Source organism: Chlorocebus sabaeus, chromosome 26, assembly GCF_047675955.1.
Source record: "Chlorocebus sabaeus isolate Y175 chromosome 26, mChlSab1.0.hap1, whole genome shotgun sequence".
Classification (NCBI taxonomy): Eukaryota; Metazoa; Chordata; class Mammalia; order Primates; family Cercopithecidae; genus Chlorocebus; species Chlorocebus sabaeus.
In genome coordinates this window covers 13,814,641-13,833,679 of record NC_132929.1, presented here as the reverse complement: position 1 = coordinate 13,833,679, position 19,039 = coordinate 13,814,641, and the positions used below count along the sequence as shown (strand labels likewise).

General features: G+C 40.8%; 1 long non-coding RNA gene across 1 annotated transcript in view; it reads left to right on the top strand.

Annotated features, from left to right (window-relative positions):
• LOC103245872 (uncharacterized) overlaps window positions 1-19,039 on the top strand; it is an 89,946-nt gene that overhangs the window by 52,999 nt on the left and 17,908 nt on the right. Inside the window, exon 4 of the long non-coding RNA XR_005244274.2 lies at window positions 16,955-17,065. This is a non-coding gene — a long non-coding RNA (uncharacterized lncRNA). The remainder of the gene's footprint in view (window positions 1-16,954; window positions 17,066-19,039) is intronic.

The window sequence follows — 19,039 nt, the reverse complement described above, 5'->3', positions numbered from 1 at the left end:
CTGTAATAAAACACAATTGATTTTTAAATTTTATCTTTTTAGATTTTTATACTGGTAAGCATTTGGATATTTCAAGTGGTTCTTGTGTGGAACACTGCTATTGTCAATCAAAACCTAGTCTCCCTTTCCTTCTGGACAAATAGCTAAAATATATTACTAAACACCCTGTCTATTAGCTCTGGCCATGTGACCAAGTCCAATAATAGATTAAGAACACAAGCAATGGGGGTCACTTCTAAAAAATCCCCCACATACACCCTGCCATGCATATGATATTAAGTCCCCAGGGAATAATGGAGCCACAAGGTGGAAACATGCTGAGTTTCTGAGTTACATCATGGAGAGCTGCACACAGACCTGGAGCACTTTATCTAAATGAAAATAAACTTATTTTTAAGCAACTGGAAACTTAGTGCTCATTTGTTATAATGGTTTAGCCTACCTTAATGAATGCTTTGGATTTTCTAGGAAGGATGATCATATCATCTGCAAACAGACATATTTTCCATTTATTATGATTTCTAAAACAATGCTGAATCAGGCATCTTAGTCTGTCCTTATTTTAATAGTAGTGTCCCATTAAAAAGTGCTGTTCTGGTAACTACTTAGTTGCTTTGGGTTTCTGATAAGTAGGAAGCATCCATTGTTTTATTGTTTACTAATACATTTTTAAATACCCAGAATGCAAATTTGTCCAACACATTTTTGTTATCCACCTAATCATGTATTTTGTATTTTTTAATCTAGTAAACAACATGAATACATTAACAGATTTCCTATTGCTGACCCATCCACAGTTTCCTGAAACCAACCTTACTAAATTAAACCAACAAAGTTTACTTTAAAATTGTATTTCTCTTAAACCAAAGAGCAATACTATGATTATATTATTTTTGTTTCTTCAGAATTTACTAGTTAACTTATTTTTATTAATTTATTTTTATTTAAAATTTCCCCCAGCTTTATTGAGGTATAATTGACAAATAAAATTATATATATTTAAGATGTTTAATGTGGTGCTTTGGTACCCATATAAATTGTGCAATGATTACCATAATTAAGCTAATTACCACATTCAGCACAAAATTATTTTGAATTTGCTTGGCTTATTACGTATCCATTGCTATCTTTTGCAAGTCCAGCTGTCTGTAGTAGTCTCAATCACTGCCCTTTTTCCCACCTTACCTCTTAGCTCCCCTTGGGTGGTACCAAGTGCTTCTGAGTTGCAGATACTTCAGCGGGCTTGCTTCTTTTCAGGACTGGCTTCTACAGTGGTACTTACATTGTATATTTCTTTTCTTTCCCAAGTCAGTAACCGTACTTTCGTATATTTTTTTCCAAGGGTTCATTGAATTTTTCTCTATGAAGTTATTTCTTTCCTCCCCTCTCCCTATTCTTTTACCTCACAGTTTTTCCCTTTTAAAATACTTCCTGTGTTTTGATTGAAATTTAGAAAGAGAGGAGAACAATCTATTATTTAAAACTGAAGCTCTCAAGACCAGACTGGGCAACATAGGGAGACTCCATCTCTACAAAAAATATTAAAAAATTGAAAAAATATATTAGCCAAGCATGGTGGTGCGTTTGTAGTCCTACCTACTCCAGAGGTTGAGGTGGGAGGATCACTTGATCTCAGGAGGTTGAGGCTGCAGTGAGTGATGACTGTGTCACTGCACTCCAAACTGGGTGACAGAGCAAGATCCTGTCTCTAAAAAAAAGAATTTAAAAATTAAATTCAATTTATAAAAAAAAAACCTCAGATGTTGTACATGTCATTATATATTTGTCCAAATCCATAGAACTACAGCTGAGCCATAGTGGCTCAAACTTGTAATGCTAGTGCTTTGGGAGACAAAGCCTAGAGGATTGCTTGAAGCCAGGAATCCAAGACCAGCCTGGGTAACAAATCAAGGCCCCATCTCTATGAAATAATAATAATAATAAAAATTAGCCAGGCATGGTGGCACTGCCTGTAGTCCCAGCTACTGAGGTGAGAGGACCACTTGAGTCCAGGAGTTCAAGGCTGCAGTGAGCTATTATTTTACCACTGCACTCCAGCCTGGATGACAGAGTGAGACCCTGTCTCTTAAAAAAATAAAGAGTGAACTCTAGTGTAATATACCACTCTAGTGGGGGATGCTTACTGTGGGGGAAGTTATGAATGTGAAGGGGTAGGAGGAATATGTGACTTCTCTGTACTTTCAACTCAATTTTGTTACAAACCTAAACCTGTTCTAAAATGTGAACTCTATTTTTTTTTTAAAAAAAAAAAGCAAAATTGAAACTTCTGATAAACTGACCCATATTTTCCTTAGAAGAATTAACCAGAATTTGTATTATCCCATCCATACAAGATAAATATTCTAGGCAGATTTTACTTCCTTTTTCCTTGTTACTTGAGCTTGAAATTACTAGGAATTTTAGTTCCAGATTGCTTCAGTTTTAGAAGTATTATTAACTTCTATTTTAGTCATCTTCTTCCTAACAGCGCCATTAAGTTTCACAATATTATCTGCAATCATTCTGACTCAAAGATTTTACTGATTTCTTTGCCCGCTACTATTTTGTTGGTTTAGTTTCACATCTTCCTCTTTCTTGAATTCTTCACTATGGTTTATTTTTCATTATACAGAAGTCATTCTGGGGCTCTTTTATTTCTCTCTGAAAATATATAGGTCGTATACGATCTGTGTCAGTACACATCTGAAAATATTCTTTACCTCCATACTTAGTGATAATTTTGATTGCATATAGAATTTAAGGTTTAAACTACTTTTCCACAGAACTTCATAAACAGAGCTCCATTGTCTTTTAACATCTAGTGTTGTATGTAAGAAGTTCCATGCCCATCTAATTTTCATTTCTTATGCATAAATTGTTGTGTTTCTCTGGAAAATTAAAATATTTTAATTTTAATCCTGGATTTTGAATTTTTAGTAGAGACGGGGTTTCACCATGTTGGTCAGGCTGGCCTCGAACTCCTGACCTCGAGTGAGCCACCTGCTTTGGCCTCCCAAAGTGCTGAGATTACTGGTGTGTGCCACCACGCCCGGCAGGATTTTGAAATCTGTATTTAAAAAAATTAATATTCCTGCTCTTCACTTACTGAACCCTTTTAATCTGAAGATAGAAAACTTTAGGTCAGGGAAATTTTCTTTTATTATTTCTTTGATTATTGCTTTCATTCATTTTCTCTGTTTTTTCCCTTCTTCATCTCCTGTTACTAGATGTGGAATTTTTTAGACCTATCTTCCATATCATTTATCTTTAATCATTTACATCTCTTTTTTTTTATCCAGTTGTGTAGAATTCTCTTACTTGCTTTCACAAGCCAACAATTTTTATTAATCTATTTTCATTCTACTATTTTGCCTCCCACTGAAATTTTACCTTTATAATCATATTTTTAATGTCTAGAATGCACTAGTTCTCCAACGGCTTTCTTTTTTGAAATCTGATTTCTTCATTTTACTAAATCATGGCCACTTAACTCTCTCTGAGGACAATAATTTAAAAAAATTTCTTAAAGTTGTCTCCTATTTCTTGCTTTAACACTCTTTACTTAGCAGTTAAGTCTTCAGCTTAGTTATGTTGGTGCCCTTCTCTTAGCCTGTTGACTTTCTTCTTTGTTGTCTATAACTGTTTACCAGTAAAGACTTGCATTGATTAACAATGGTATCAAGTGTGGGTTTCTTCAGAATTTGTGAAATGTCACTGATACACACCCCTAAGCAGGTGTATTAGTCCATTTTCTCACTGGTGTATATAACTACCTGAGACTGGGTAACTTATGAAGAAAAGAGGTTTGACTTACAGTTCTGCATGGCTGGGGAGGCCTCACGAAACTTACAGTTGTGGCAAAAGGCAAAGGGGAAGCAAGGCACATCTTCCCATGGCAGAGCAAGAGAGAGAGAGTGAAGGGGGAAGTGCCACACACTTTCAAACAACCAGATCTCATGGAGCTCACTCACAGTCACAAGAACAGCAAGGGGGAAGTCCACTCCCATGATTCAATCACCTCCCGCCAGGCCCTGTGCCCAACACACAGAGATTACAATTGGAGATAAGATTTGGGTGTGGACACAGAGACAAACCATACTTGCAGGCCTCCTTGCTTTTCGGATGACTGCCTACAGTGCCCTCTGAGTACCCTTACCCAGATGCAGTCAGTAGGTGGGCACTTCTAAAAGCTGTGTTTTCCTCTAGGATGTTTTGATGGTGAGCAGACTGACAGAATAGGAGCCCCTCAACTGAGGAAGCAGGAACTTCTTATGATGAAGACAATGCTTTAAAAGCCTTTCCTGTTGCCCTGAGGGTTTTTTTCCTTTTCCTTTTCTTCCATTATACCGATCTAAATTTGAACAAGGCACAGCCATTTCTCTGGCTCCTCTCTGGCAGGCAGATTCCCATTTTTGTTACTGAGTTGCTTTGCTAACTGCAGTCAGGGGAGAGGCCATAGCCAGGCTTGAGAATGCACAGAGCAGGATTCTGGCCCAGCTCCTGCTATATTTCTAAGACCCCACCCGCTCCCATGCTTCCATGCCTCACTCCTGCTTCTTGGAGCTTAAACTTTGCTGAACTCTGTTAGGAAACCAAACTATGCACTCCTCCATCACTCCTCCTTCTTTACTTGTATTAGAAGGCAGAAGTTTCGGCAATTAACTTAAAAATTAATTTCATTCTATATGCTTTTATAATATCCAGAAATTCCTCAAGTTTCTGGTCATTCGCAAAAGGTTTCTTTGCTTTCACAGGTGCTGTATATTTATTAGTAATTTTTTTTTTTTATGTCAGTGAAATTTTAGTGGAAGCAATGCAAAGAAAAAAAACATAAACTCAGTCCACTATCTTCAGTGGAAGACCCTTGGCCGTATAAATACAGTCGTATCTTCTCTCTCTCTGTCTGTGTCTCAGTCTCTCCTTCTGTGTCTCTTTCTTACACTCTGTCTTTATGATCCAGGGTTCACAGTCTGTTCCTTAGAGGTTTAAATAGTTGGGGAAAAAAAATCCTAGGTCAAGGTGTCTAACTCCTATGCTATGACAACAACAGCAACAACAAACTTTATTCTTTTATCCTACAAGTAGTCATGGGTGTGTGAATAAACCCAGATAAACTTTTTGATGGTGTTAAGGCAAGGAGCAGAGAACAGGGTGGTCAGAACGGGAAGATTATAGGGTGATATTTCCAAAAATTTAAAGCAGGAATGTTCAATAATTTCCATTATAACTTAGGCCTTATTATATACCTTTTCTTTGTACTTGGGGGCTAGACTTTTTCCAGGCTGAAAGTATGACTGACCACTGCTTATTTCTGCAGCCCTGGAAGTTCGCATAGGTGCTTGATCTTGAGATGGCTCATGTATTCACTGGTATTTGAACAGAGATTGCACTTATTTGCCACTTAGTCTTGCACCATCAGCACCCCTCAAATCATCCATCTTTTCAGACTACTGGATTATCTACCTTAGGCTGGTTAATTTACTTTCAAGTCACCCTGGGAGTTCATGAGGAGTCCCCATTGTCCACAGAGCCTGATACAGTGGCTACACTGACAGGTTTTCCATTACTCACAAATGGCACATCTATTCTTACTGGTCTTAATCTTCACTTTTAACTGTTATTGGCAATGGGCTAATAAAAATTCCTTTTTCATTTCTTCATAATCCCATTAAACAATAGACTTTATTTTTTAGAGCAGTTTTAGGTTCACAGCAACACTGAGCAGAAGGTGCAGAGATTTGCCATATAACCCCTGCCTCCATGCACACATAGCCTCCCCCATTATCAACACGCCCCACCATAGGGGTGCATTTGTTACAGCTGATGAGCCTACATTGACATCTCAGTATCATCTGAAGTCCGTAGTTTACATTTGGGTTAACCCTTGGTGTTGTACATTCTATGGGTTTGGATGAATATCTAATGACCTACATCTCCTGTTATAGTATCATGCAGAATACTTTCACTGCCCTAAAAATCCTCTATGCTCTGCCTATTCATTCCTTCCTTCCCCCAACCCTGGGCAGCCACTGATGCTTTTACTGTCTTCATAGTTTTGCTTTTTCTAGAATGTCATATACTTGAAATCATATAGTATATAGCCTTTTCAGTCAGGCTTCTTGCACTTAGTAATATATGTTTAAGATTCATCCATGTCTTTTTATGTCTTGATAGCTCATTTATTTTTGTCACTGAATAATAAATATTCCATTGTCTGGATGTACCATAGTTTATTTATACATTTACCTACTGAAGGCCATCTTGGTTGCTTCCAAGCTTTGGCTGTTAAGAATAATGCTGTGGCAAACATCTATGTGAAAACAGCTTTTGTGTGGACATAAGTGTTCGAATTTTTGAGTAAATATCAAAGAGTATGATTTCTAGATTGTATGATTAGGGTGTGTTTAGTTTTGTAAGAAACTGCCAAAGTGTCTTCCAGAATGGCTATACCATTTTGCATTCCCACCAGCAATGAATACAGTTCCTGTTGTTCCACATCTTTCAGCGCTTGGTGTTGTCAGCGTTTTGAGTTTTGGCAATTTTAATGGTATTAATTTAATATCATTAAATGGTACTTAGTGGGTATTCGTATCTTATTGTTTCCTAGTTACATTTGACTTTCTGTCCTCTAATTGAAAAGTGTCTGTGATGGTTAATACTGTCAACTTGATTGGATTGAAGGATGCAAAGCATTGATCCTGGGTGTGCCTATGAGGGTGTTGCCAAAAGAGATTAACATTTGAGTCAGTGAGCTGGGGAAGGCAGATCCACCCTTAATCTGGGGAGCACAATCTAATCAGCTGCCAGCAAATATAAAGCAAGCAGAAAAACATGAAAAGGAGAGACGGGCCTAGCCTCCCAGCCTACATCTTTCTCTCGTACTGCAATGCTTCTTGTCCTCAAACATCGGACTCCAAGTTCTTCAGTTTTGGGACTTGGACTCACTGGCTTTCCTTTTTTTTTTTTTTTTTTTTTTTTGAGATGGAGTCTCGCTCTGTAGCCCAGGCTGGAGTGCAGTGGCGCGATCTCAGCTCACTGCAAGCTCCACCTCCCGGGTTTATGCCATTCTCCTGCCTCAGCCTCCTGAGTAGCTGGGACTACAGGCGCCCGCCACCTCGCCCGGCTAGATTTTTTTTTTTTTTTGTACTTTTTAGTAGAGACGGGGTTTCACTGTGTTAGCCAGGATGGTCTCGATCTCCTGACCTCGTGATCCGCCCGTCTCGGCCTCCCAAAGTGCTGGGATTACAGGCTTGAGCCACTGCGCCCGGCCTGACTGGCTTTCCTTGCTCCTCAGCTTGCAGATGGCCTATTGTGGGACTTTGCGGTTGTGTAAGTTAATACTTCATAAACTCATATATATATATATATATATATATATATCCTATTAGTTCTGTCCCTCTAAGAGAACCTTGACTAATACAGTGTCTTTTCCTTTAGGATCTTTATGTGACTTACAATTAATTATGCATTCCACTTTCTCTACTGCCATATACTGAGAGGCAGAAGGAGAGTAAAGGGAACATGGAAAGAAAGGGAAACGCATTAAACAATTTTAGTCTTGTGGGGTAGAACTTGCAGGGTAGAACATGTGTGCACGCACACACTGAATGACGTTTTCACCTCTCTCCATCAATTCAGAAATCCCTCTAACTCTTGGAAGACAACTGAAGTGGGTGCAGGGAGGTTGGTATACCTAATGGCTTGTAGAAAGCTTATGTCATTAGGTCTAGCAAATTCATAAGATAAAGTATTTCTATTTTATTTTTAAAGAAATTAGATGGAGGGTTAAAATTGAGGAAATAAAGTTTTCTTGAAATTAAGAATGGGGAGCTGAAGGGAAATCAAGTGTTCGTAATCTATAGTGTCTTGGTGTCTTGAAAGCCAGGGTCAGAGCAGGTAGGTTTTGAGATTCTTTTAAGTAAGAAAATATACACAAAGCAAAACTAGGTGATATCCAAAAGAATTTAATTTTAGGAAGGAGTGTATGATAGAAAGAATAATGGCCTCCCAAAGATATCTATGCCTTAATATCCAGAACCTATGAATATATTACCTTACATGGCACAAAATATTTTGCAGCTATGATTAAATTAACAATCTTGAGGTGGGGGAATTTTTCTAGATGATCCTCATGGACCCAATGTAATTGCAGCAGTCCTTCTTAGAGGGAGGCAAAATGAACAAAGTCAGATAATGTGAGGACAGAAGCAGGAGTCAGAGAGCAGAGAAGATGATACACTGCTAGCTTTGGAGATGAAAGAAGGAGCCATGAGCCAAGAAATGCAGTTCACCTCTAGAAGCTAAAAAGAGAAACAAATTCTTCCCTAGAGACTGCAGAAGGAATGCAGCCCAGCAGACCCTTTTTAGATTTCTGACCTCCAGAGCTGTAGGAAAATAAATTTGTATATAGTTTTAAGCCACTACGTTTATGATAATTTGCTATAGTAACAGTATAAATTGAATCCAGATTATCTTACTTAGTGATTGGTATGAGGAAAAATAAAATAGAAAAAATTATTTGCTATTTTAAATTATCACATGTTGAAGTAATAGAGTGGCTCGTTGGGTCTATCAAACTCAAAATGTTCCATAGATTGGATTAAGAAAAGTGAAGCAATATTAAGGTGTGAGGCAGGGAATCATCTGTTTAAGAAGTCCCTAGGTGCTAGCACATTAGCAGAGCTGAGATTAGAGCTCATGTCACATCACTGATGACAGGAGTGTGCCTGTTATTGAATTATTGTCTCTCAGCTCCAAATCCACCCTTCAATATTGTGCTTGATAGCCAAGATGGATCTCGTAAACATTTCTTCTTTACCTCTTGGCAGCACGTCAAGTTTTGTCAGTAGACAGCAATAGAGGAACACTAGAGGGGGAAGGGACTTCTTTTCCTGCTTTAGCTGTCCCTTTCTCTCCTTCCCGTGGTGCTTGGCTGGCGTATGCAGGATACCCAGTTGAGATGACCCCTGACAAGTTTGAATAGTATGAGCCACAGGCAGCTTCCTAAAAAGGTGGCTTCTTTGTGATCTTAGCAACATCTTTGTAGGTGGCTTCTGGGTGAGTTCTGTAGGGAACTTCTGACGGCCTTCAGTGAATTCATCAGCAGCCTCTGCTGACAGCTTCCTCGGGAGTTTCATTGGCACCCAATGGTGGTTCTCTGCCTGCCACCCTTGGCCTGCAAACTATGGGCCAACTGTGGCTTTTCTGCTATCCTATAGGCTGAAGCCACAGTCCCTTTATTGTGATCTGTATCCCAGTCCTGAGGAAGAGGCCCTCTTCCAAGTTTGTTCCATCTTTGAGTTCTCTCATTCAGACCTCAGGTAATCTTGAGATTTCTCTCTTCTCCCCTCTTGGTAGCTAATCCCCTAGAAATGATGAATAATTCTTTACATTAACATCTCCTCTTAAAATTACTGTGTTCGTTCTATCTCCTGACTGTTCTTTGACTGCTACTACGAGAGGAAGCCAAAGAAAGAATTAGTGTGCTGCATGGGACCAAGTTCACACATGAACATCCCTTCTCATCACCCTCCTCATAACAATTTTATGATTCTTTTGGATATTATTTTTGTTCTGGCATGGATTTTGATGTTGCTTACAAACATTTCCTGAGTACATATTGTGTATTTGAGAATTAATGATAGCATCTAAAAGCAGTGCATAATGAACAACACACATACACATGTGTGTGCACACACACACACAACTACTCCTATTAGGAGTTGCTTCAACATCAATGGCTTCAACATCAACTGTCCTTAACTAGCACCGAGAATATCAGAGAGAAAGCTCTCAGAGCTTTTCTTTTTGAGACTTGATTAGATAAATTGAAGATATTTTGTGCTCCAAAAATCTATAATATTTGATTTGAGTGGTGTGAATGTCAAATAGCAAAACGTTAGTGAAACGAAAGGACAGTTTTGAAGGCTAGCCATGGATTGTGGGGCTGATGAGAGGCATGGTGAGAGGCATATGGAGTGACCACTGAGAACTAGAAAAGATGTTCTGGGCTGGAAGTTGTTCTCCTTGTGCCAAATGCAGGGAAATCTACAAAAACCCTCTCACTATATAGAAGAAGCCATTTTTTTTTCTTTTTTCTTTTTTCTTTTTTTTCCTGAGATAGAGTCTCGTTCTGTAGCCCAGGCTGGAGTGCAGTGGTGCGATCTCAGCTCATTGCAAGCTCTGCCTCCCAGGTTCATGCCATTCTCATGCCTCAACCTCCTGAGTAGCTGGGACTACAGGCACCCCGCCACCACACTCGGCTAATTTTCTGTATTTTTAGTAGAGACAGGGTTTCACCGTGTTATCCAGGATGGTCTCAATCTCCTGACCTTGTGGTCTGCCCCCCTTGGCCTCCCAAAGTGCTGGGATTACAGGCATGAGCCACCATGCCTGGCCAGAAGAAGCCATTCTTAGATACTATGTAGCAGACATATTTTTCAGAGCAGAAGAATATACACAAAAACACATGGAAGCAGATGTAAAACCATAAATCTACATAGACATGGTAGATTTTTACTTTAAAGTCTGAATTTCGGGCATTTGCAGATTGAATGACTGGGAACCTTTTCTATTAACAGTCTTGCATTCTGTAATAAACAGACCAATGTGAATTAGATTAGGTTAGCATTCAAAAAAAGTCAGCCGGTGATAAAGAGCCAGGGCAGCTGTCAAACGAAAAGACTTTGTGCAGGTAACTATTCTGGATAGTTAATGTCCTTAGACCTAGTGACTCACTTCTAACAAAGACACTGCAGCAGAAGTGATGGGCTGTCATTTCTGAGATTGTTTTAAAAGGTGTTGACTTCCACCAACACTCTCTCTCTCTCTCTCTCTCTCTCTCTCTCGATCCCTGTCATGCTCATTCTGATGAAGTCAGCTGCTGTGTTGTAAGCTGTTGTATGAAGGGGCACTTGTGACAAGAAACAGAGTAGCTTCTGTCCACACTCAGCAAGATTTGAGGCCCTCAGTCTACTATTATGCAGAACTGAATCTTTCTTACTTCCTTCTTCACTCAAACCTTGAGATGAGACCACAGCCTCTGCCAATATCTTGATTCCAACCTTGTGAGACACCTTGAGGCACAGACACCAAACTAAGCTGTGCCCAGGCTCCTGACCCACAGATACTGTGGGATAACACATTTGCTGTTTAAGTAACTAAGTTTTGTTACACTGGAATAATCAGTGCAAATACATAAAAGATGCTGGGTGCAATGGCTCACACCTATAATCCCAGCACTTTGGGAGGATGAGATGGACAGATCACTTAAGGCCAGGAGTTTGAGACCAGCCTGGCTGACAAGGCGAAACCCTCTCTCTACAAAAATAAAAAAATTAGCTGGGCATGGTGGCACATGCCTGTAATCCCAGCTACTTGGGAGGCTGAGGCACAAGAATCATGTGAACCTGGGAGATGGAGGTTGCAGTGAGCCAAGATTGAGCCACTGCACTCTAGCGTGGGTGGCAGAGCCAGACTCTGTCTCAAAAATAAATAAGTAAATAAATAAATAAAGAGTATTGTTACACTGGTTTTCTGTGGCCGCTGTAACAAACTACCACAAAGTTGGTGAGTTAAAACCACAGAAATTTATTTTCTCATGGTTATGGAGGCCAGATGTCCAAAATCAGTATCACTAGGCTGAAATCACAGTGTTAGCAGGACCACACTCCCTCTGAAGGTTCCCCCTGCCAGCTGCTGACATTCCTTGCCTTGTGATAGCATCATTGTAGCCTTCGTGAATGGCACTTATAAATCTCTGTCTACCCCCATCTTCACATGGCCCCTTCGTGTGTGTGTGTGTGTGTGTTTGTGTGTATGTGTGTGTGTGTGTGTGTGTGAGATCTCCCTCTGCCTCCCTCTTATAAAGATACCTGCAATTGCATTTAGGGTCCACTCTATTAAACGATCCAGATCATCTCTTCATTTCAAGATCCTTACCTTCATCACATCTGCAGAGGTGCTTGTTCTACATAAGGTGACATTTACAGAGTCCAGGAGTTAGGACATGAATACTTTTGGTGATGGGGGGTGGCAGGCATTCTCAGCCTACCATACATACCTACTGTTTTAAAGCTCAGTATGCTCCAGATACAATGCTAAACACATATATGCATTTTCACTTATGTGCATTTCACTTACATATGTTACCATGTCTCATTTATACATATAGAAATGGAGTCTCAGAGAGCTTGAGTGACTTGACTCAGGTCACACAGCTATTTAGTGGTGAAGCCAGGGTGAACCCAGGCAATCTGACCTCCGAGTTTGAATATCTAACTGCTCTACTGTGTTGCTTTCCCATTATATGCTTAAGCTAACTAATTAGCAAAGGGCATATCTATTTTTCTGGATATAATATATTTGGTGAGTTCTTACTAATGGTGTGACTTTTGGAATCTTCATAGTTTCCAAATTGAAAGGTCTTTTTAAGGAGAGGCACTTGAACTGGGAGGACCTTATCTAACATTTAGAATAAAAATTACTGTTGCCTAGAGAAGATAGACCAAGTAAATAACATTTCTCACATAATGGATCCTAGACAAGCACATCACATTTACATAAACCCAATCTCTGTTGTTGAGGGTCTAAAGAACTAGAATAGGCAAGCTGTGCTCTTTTGTGCAAAGCTCTTCAGGGGAACTGATTGCTTTGAGCACTTAGAGGCACTTCTCTATAATTAGTTTTGGATGGATTTATTTGGCTTTCCTGGGAAAAGTAGATCTAGAGGTGAAATCTGAATGAGGTTAGAGAAGAGGTGATTCTTGTGTTGATCAAAGTTCAAAATGAGAAGATACGTAATGGATTCCAGATTAGGATCTGTTCAGCATTTGCTATGCTATTCCTTTAACAGCTTGCTGATTTTCCACATATGACCCGGTAGTCTAAAAATTCAGATCACACAGAAACTTCAGTCTTGTTTAGATTTAGGCTTTAGGCTCATGAATCTCTTTTTCCATATGTTTCTTCTTGGGGGCAGATTCTAAATTTAGGAAAGTAATGGTGTCGGAGGCCTAAGAGTGATTTCTTGAGCTTTTGTTTTTATTGATGTCGCATTATGACGGCATGACCATCCCTTCCTCAATGTGACATGCCTGCACAGGTGTGCAGGTGGCTAAAGGATTCAGGAGATGGGACTTGGATGGCAGATGGTCATGCCTTGTCCTGATTCCAACCACACTTTGAACATTCTGTCCCTCCTCTGACATGCCTCACTTCAGATGGCAACCTCATTTGGAGGTAAATTGTTTTTCACTGTGCTTTTCGTGTTGGAGTTGACCTTGTGCCTGGCACTGTGTGAAATGAATTGGCCTACTTTCTGCCCCACGGATATCAGAGGCTTATTGGTATTTAGTGAATGCTTTGTCATTTTGATCCTAGAAAATAGAGCCTGAAGAGATCTTCTAATTTTACTAAGATCATCCCATCTACCTTATTGCAGTATCTCCCTAAAGACAGATGCTTTATGAATGAAGGAGTTCTAGAGTCAACTAAGTTGGTATGCTTCACAGAAAGAAGTGTTTTGAGGCCAAATGACTTTAGAAAATGTTGATTTCCCCCTTCCTTCTATCATCCCTGTAGCTGAAATATTGACAACCACACCTTATCTCTTTAGCTCCCCTCTGAGTACCATGGTAGGTATTTCTGGCATTTTTATAGTTTCTCACTTTTATCTAGGTTCTTTTCTTCTTTGCCTGAGGAATTTCTTCAGCAATCTGGGAGAGTCTGTTCTCCTGCTGGTAAAACCTGAAAGTGTGGGTGAGTTTAGCCAGGCGTGGTGGCTCACGCCTGTAATCCCAGCACTTTGGGAGGCCGAGGCGGGCGGATCACGAGGTCAGGAGATCGAGACCATCCTGGGTAACACTGTGAAACCCTGTCTCTACTAAAAATACAAAAAATTAGCCGGGCGTGGTGGCAGGCACTTGTAGTCCTAGCTACCCGGGAGGCTGAGGCAGGAGAATGGCGTGAACCCGGGAGGCAGAGCTTGCCGTGAGCCAAGATTGTAGCACTGCACTCCAGCCTGGGCGACAGAGCAAGACTCCATCTGGAAAAAAAAAAAAGAAAGTATGGGTGAGTTTACACCCTCAGAGCAACCCTCAATCATGGAAAAACTGGACTTGATAGATAAATGCCTAGGCCTCCCCACCCTCTGTGAAACAACTCCAAAGCCATGTCATAGTTTCTTAGACAGTTTCCAGCAGAACTGAGCTCTACTTACTCATGGCACTAACTTGTTCATTAACACAATCTTACTGTTTCCTCATTTCCCTATCAATCTTCCCTGTCTCATTTGTGTCTCTTATTTTTGCCTTTGACATTAACTACTTGCACCCAAGTCTTTGTCTAAGAGTGTGTTTTAGGGGACCTTCTCCAATTCTTTGGATAATCCTAATTTATGGTAGCTTTGAGAAGTACAGAAATGTCTCTTATCCTGTTTCCTAAACATCCTCCCACAGACCTTTTTTAACTTTAACATTCTGTGCGTCTGAGGTTTTTCACACTGTAGTTCCTGAATTGCTGTGGTTCCTGGAGATATTTCAGGTAGAAGTATTCTAAAGAGCTTCCCATAAAAGAGAGCCTACAGCCCATTTTTGTGTTTGAGTATCCTTTGCAAAAACCTCAAGGCCACAGGTCCACAAGGGACCTTATAGTGTATTTATCTCATTTTATTAATGGAGAAATAAAGACCTGGAGTGTTGAACTCTCGTTTGGCTCAATCATCTGAGATTACATAGGAAGTGTACACACAAATTCTTTAGCCCAAGGGTCAGTAAACTATGGTTCATGGGCAAAACTCAGCCTGCTGTCTTTGTATATAGCCCATAAGCTAAGAATAGTTATGGCATTTTTTAATGATTGAAAAGAAATTTTAAAATAATATTTTATGACATATGAAAATTAATATGAAACTTAAATTTTAGCATTGCTGAATAAAGTTTTAGTGGGACATGGCCACACCCATTTTTTTAATCCATTGTCTACAGCTGCTTTAGTGCTAAAATGGCAGATTTGAGTTGTGACAGACACTGTATGACTTGCAAATATTTACTAGGTGATTTGCTACAAAAACATAAATATAAATATTAGTATTAATAGAAAATATTTACTAGGTGATTTTTTACCAAAAAACATTTGCTAATCCCCACTTTAGATTTCCAATACATGATGAATGGAATTGCTTTATCTGCATAAGTCAATATAGTGTAGCCAAGAGATCATAGAATTGGGAATAGTGCATAGGGATTTTATTTTATGCAGTGCTGCTAGCAAGCTTCATTGGATTTTGGACAAATGAGGTCACATCTTTAAATATCAACTTCCTTATTTGTAAAATGAAGTGACTGGACTGAATGCTTCTCAGTGTTCACTCATGTTCTATGTTTTCTTCGAATCTGTATTTGTCTATTTGGCATTCATTAATCACAGGGCCAAACCAGTGGGTAAAGTTGTTTACATATCCCCTGTGAACAAAATCCTATTACAAATTCTCCAACCAATCCTGAGTCCATAAGCTCAGCCACCTCATTTCTCTAACTCCCACACACCATTTCAATACTTCCCCTGCTCTAAATCATACCAGGCAACTAGACACCACTCCTATGCTATATCAGAGCCCACAGACATTATTCCAAGTAGCCAATACTAAGCTGTTTCTCCTCTCACGAAGAAAATACCATAAAGGCTCTAGGCCACGCTCCTTCCTGCTTCTGCCTACTGATCTACTCTGCTGTTTCCCCATGTGGCCTCGCATGGTGTCCTGGGCCTCTTGTTTCTAGGGGAACTGTGAGTAACAACAAATTGTTCTTTCAATGGCCTTGACCTCTTCATATCATCACTCATTCCCCTGCAATAAATTAAGACTGGACACAAATCACTTAAGTGCAAATAATTTATCATTCTGTGCAGTTATCTCAGATTTAACATCTATAATACTGGAATGGGGTTTGTTCCTAATGTTCAGCCTAAGCCAAACCTCCGTTATTGCCGTTCAGTTCCTTCGGTCTTCGTCCATGAACTGTGAGAAAGAAAGTACTTAAGGCTGCATCCCTGCTGCACAGGGAGACTTTGCCTATTTCTAAAGTTCATATGACCTGTAAAGAAGACTCCTGGTTTGCCCTCTTATAAATCAAAAACTGAGATTCAGGAAAACTTTTTCATTGCACAGTTTTTCAATTGTCTTTTTTCTTCACACTGCTCTAAATCACCGAACTACTTGTACTTTCTACTTAGTCCAATATGCACTGTACTGTATTAACTTTTCTCCAAGTTGTTTCCTTTTGAAATTTTTTTATTTTTTAATTAATTAGTTAATTAATTAATTAATTTTTAGAGACAGGGTCTTACTCCGTCACCCAGGCTAGAGTGCAGTGGTGTGATCATAGCTCACTACAGCCTCAAACTCCTGGGCTCGAGGGATCCTCCCCTGACTCCTGTCTCAGCCTCCTAAATAACTTGGACTACAGGTGTGCACCACCATGCCTAGCTTTTTTTTTTTTTTTTTTTTTTTTGGTAGAAATGGGGTCTTGCTATGGTACTCAGGCTATTCTCAAACACCTGGGCTCAGTTTTTCAAAGAACTGGGATTATAGGAATAAGCCATTGCGCCCAGTCTGGTGTTTCCTTTTTTTTTTTTTTTTTCCCCTGTCAAGTACAACTATACTTTTTTCCCAAAAGTTTTCTGTCTTTCGGCACCTCCCCACACAATTGGCACTGTCATTTCCCTTTTAAGGATCCCCTCTCTAGGTGCCCTTAGGAATCAAGGTTGATTAGGACCTACGGGGGCATACTGGTGGCACAAATGAGTGAAATAGACTGGGCATAATGCAGTAGGGGTGATGGAAGCCATTGTAAAGAAACAGACCTATACTCTGTTAATAGCTGTTATTTCTGTTTGAGCAATTATTGTCACATGAGAATTCTGTCCAATGTTGACAAATCTTTTAACTTTTCAACAGAAGGGAGAGCAAGATGGCCAAATAGAAGCCTCCAGCAATTATACCCCCTACAGGAACAACAAATTAAGCAACACAAACAAGAAAATCACCTTCATAAAATTGAGAAATCAGGTGAGCAATCACAATACCTGGCTTTAACTTCATATCACTGGAAGAGGTCCTGAAGAGTGTAGGAAAGACAGCTTTGAATTGCCTACCTCACTTCTTCCTTAACCCATGTGGCTCAGAGAGAATCTGTGCACTTTGGAGAGGGTGAATGCAGTAACCGTGGAATTTTGCATATGACCTCAGGGCTGCCCTATCACAGTGGAAAGCAACAGAGGGCAGAAACTCAGATGGCACCCGCAGAGGGAGCATTTAGTCCAGCCCTAGCCAGAGGAGAATCACTTATCCCGGCTGTTGGAACCTGACTTCCAGCAAGCCTCACCACCACCACTGTTGGCTGAAGTGCTGTGGGGTTCAAAATAAACTTGAAAGGCAGTCTAAGCCACAAGCACTGCAATTCCTGGGCAAATCTCAGTGCTGTGCTTGGCTCAGAGCCAGTGGACTTGTGGCACACATGACCCAGTGAGCCACCAGCTGGGATGGCCAGGGGAGTGTCACCTCTCCCCCAACCCCAGGCAGCACAGAGAGAAACTTCTTTCTTCTGCTTGAGGAGAGGAGAGGGAAGAGTAAAGAGGACTTTGTCTTGGAACTTGGATATCCACTCAGCAACAGTAGAATGGGGCACAAGGCAGAGTCCTGAGGCCTCTTTTCTAGGCCCTAGCTCCCAGATGACTTTTCTAGACACACTCTGGGCTAAAAGGAAACCTGCTGTCTTGAAGGGAAGGACTCAGTCCTGGAAGAATTTTTCACCTACTGATTAAGGAGTCCTTGGGTCCTGAATAATCAGCAGTAGCAACCAAGCAGTATTCACTTTGGGCCTTGGGTGAGTCTCAGAGCCATGCTGGCTTCATGTGTGACCCAGCACATTCCCAGCTGTGGGTCTAACAAGAGACTTCTTTTGCTTAAGGAAAGAAGAGGTAAGAAGAGTAAGGGGACTCTTTTGAAGCTTGGGTACCACCAGCTCTACCCAGTGATGTAGAGTACCAAGTGGGCTCCTGGGGTTCCTGATTCCAGGCTTTGGCTCCTGGACAGCATTTCTCGATCCTTCCTGGGCCATAGAGGAGCCTACTTCCATGAAAAGAGAATCCCAGGCCTGGTAGCATGCACACAAGCTGACTGAAGAGCCCTTGGGCCTTGAGTGAACATGGCGGTAGCCAGGTAGTGCTTACTGTGGGCCTGGGACAGTGGTGGCCATGGGGAGAGACTCATCTGCTTGAGAAAAGGGGAGGGAAGAGTGAGAAGGACTTTGTCTTAAGGCTTGGGTGCCAGCCCAGCAGTAGTAGAACAAAGCAGCGAGTAGATCCCTAAGGTTCTTGACTCCAGGTCCTGGCTCCTGGATGACATCTCTGGACTCACACCCACTATGGGCCAAGAAGAACTCACCACACTAAAAGGAAGGATGTGAGCTCAGCTGTATTTGCCACATGCTGGTTATAGAGGCCTTGATGAACATAGGTGATAGCCAAGCAGTGGTAACTGCGGGCCTTGAGTGAGACCCCAGTGCTGGCTTTGGGTCTGACCCAGCACAATCCCAGTTGTGGTGGCCACAGGAGTGCTTCAGTCACTCCTCCCCTAGCTTCAAGTGGAGACAGAGAGATGGAGAGAGAGACAGACAGACAGAGAGAGAGAGAGAGAGAGAGAGAGAGAGAGACTCTGTTTGTCTGGGAGAAAGTCAGGGAAGAGAACAAGGGTCTCTGCTGGATAATCCAGATAATTCTCTCAGGTCTTACTCAAGACATCAAGGAAGTACTTCTACAAGCCTGCAAGAGCCATGGCATCATTGGGCTTAGGGTGCCCCCTAATGCACATACAACTGCAGTGACCAAAGACATAGATCACAGTGCCCAAATCTCTTTGAAAAGGGACTCAGAAAGCCTTCCCAAGAAGGATGGGCACAGACAAGCTCAGACTGAGAAGACTATAATAAATACCTAACTCTTTAACACCCAGAAACTCACAAACATCTACAAGCATCAAGAC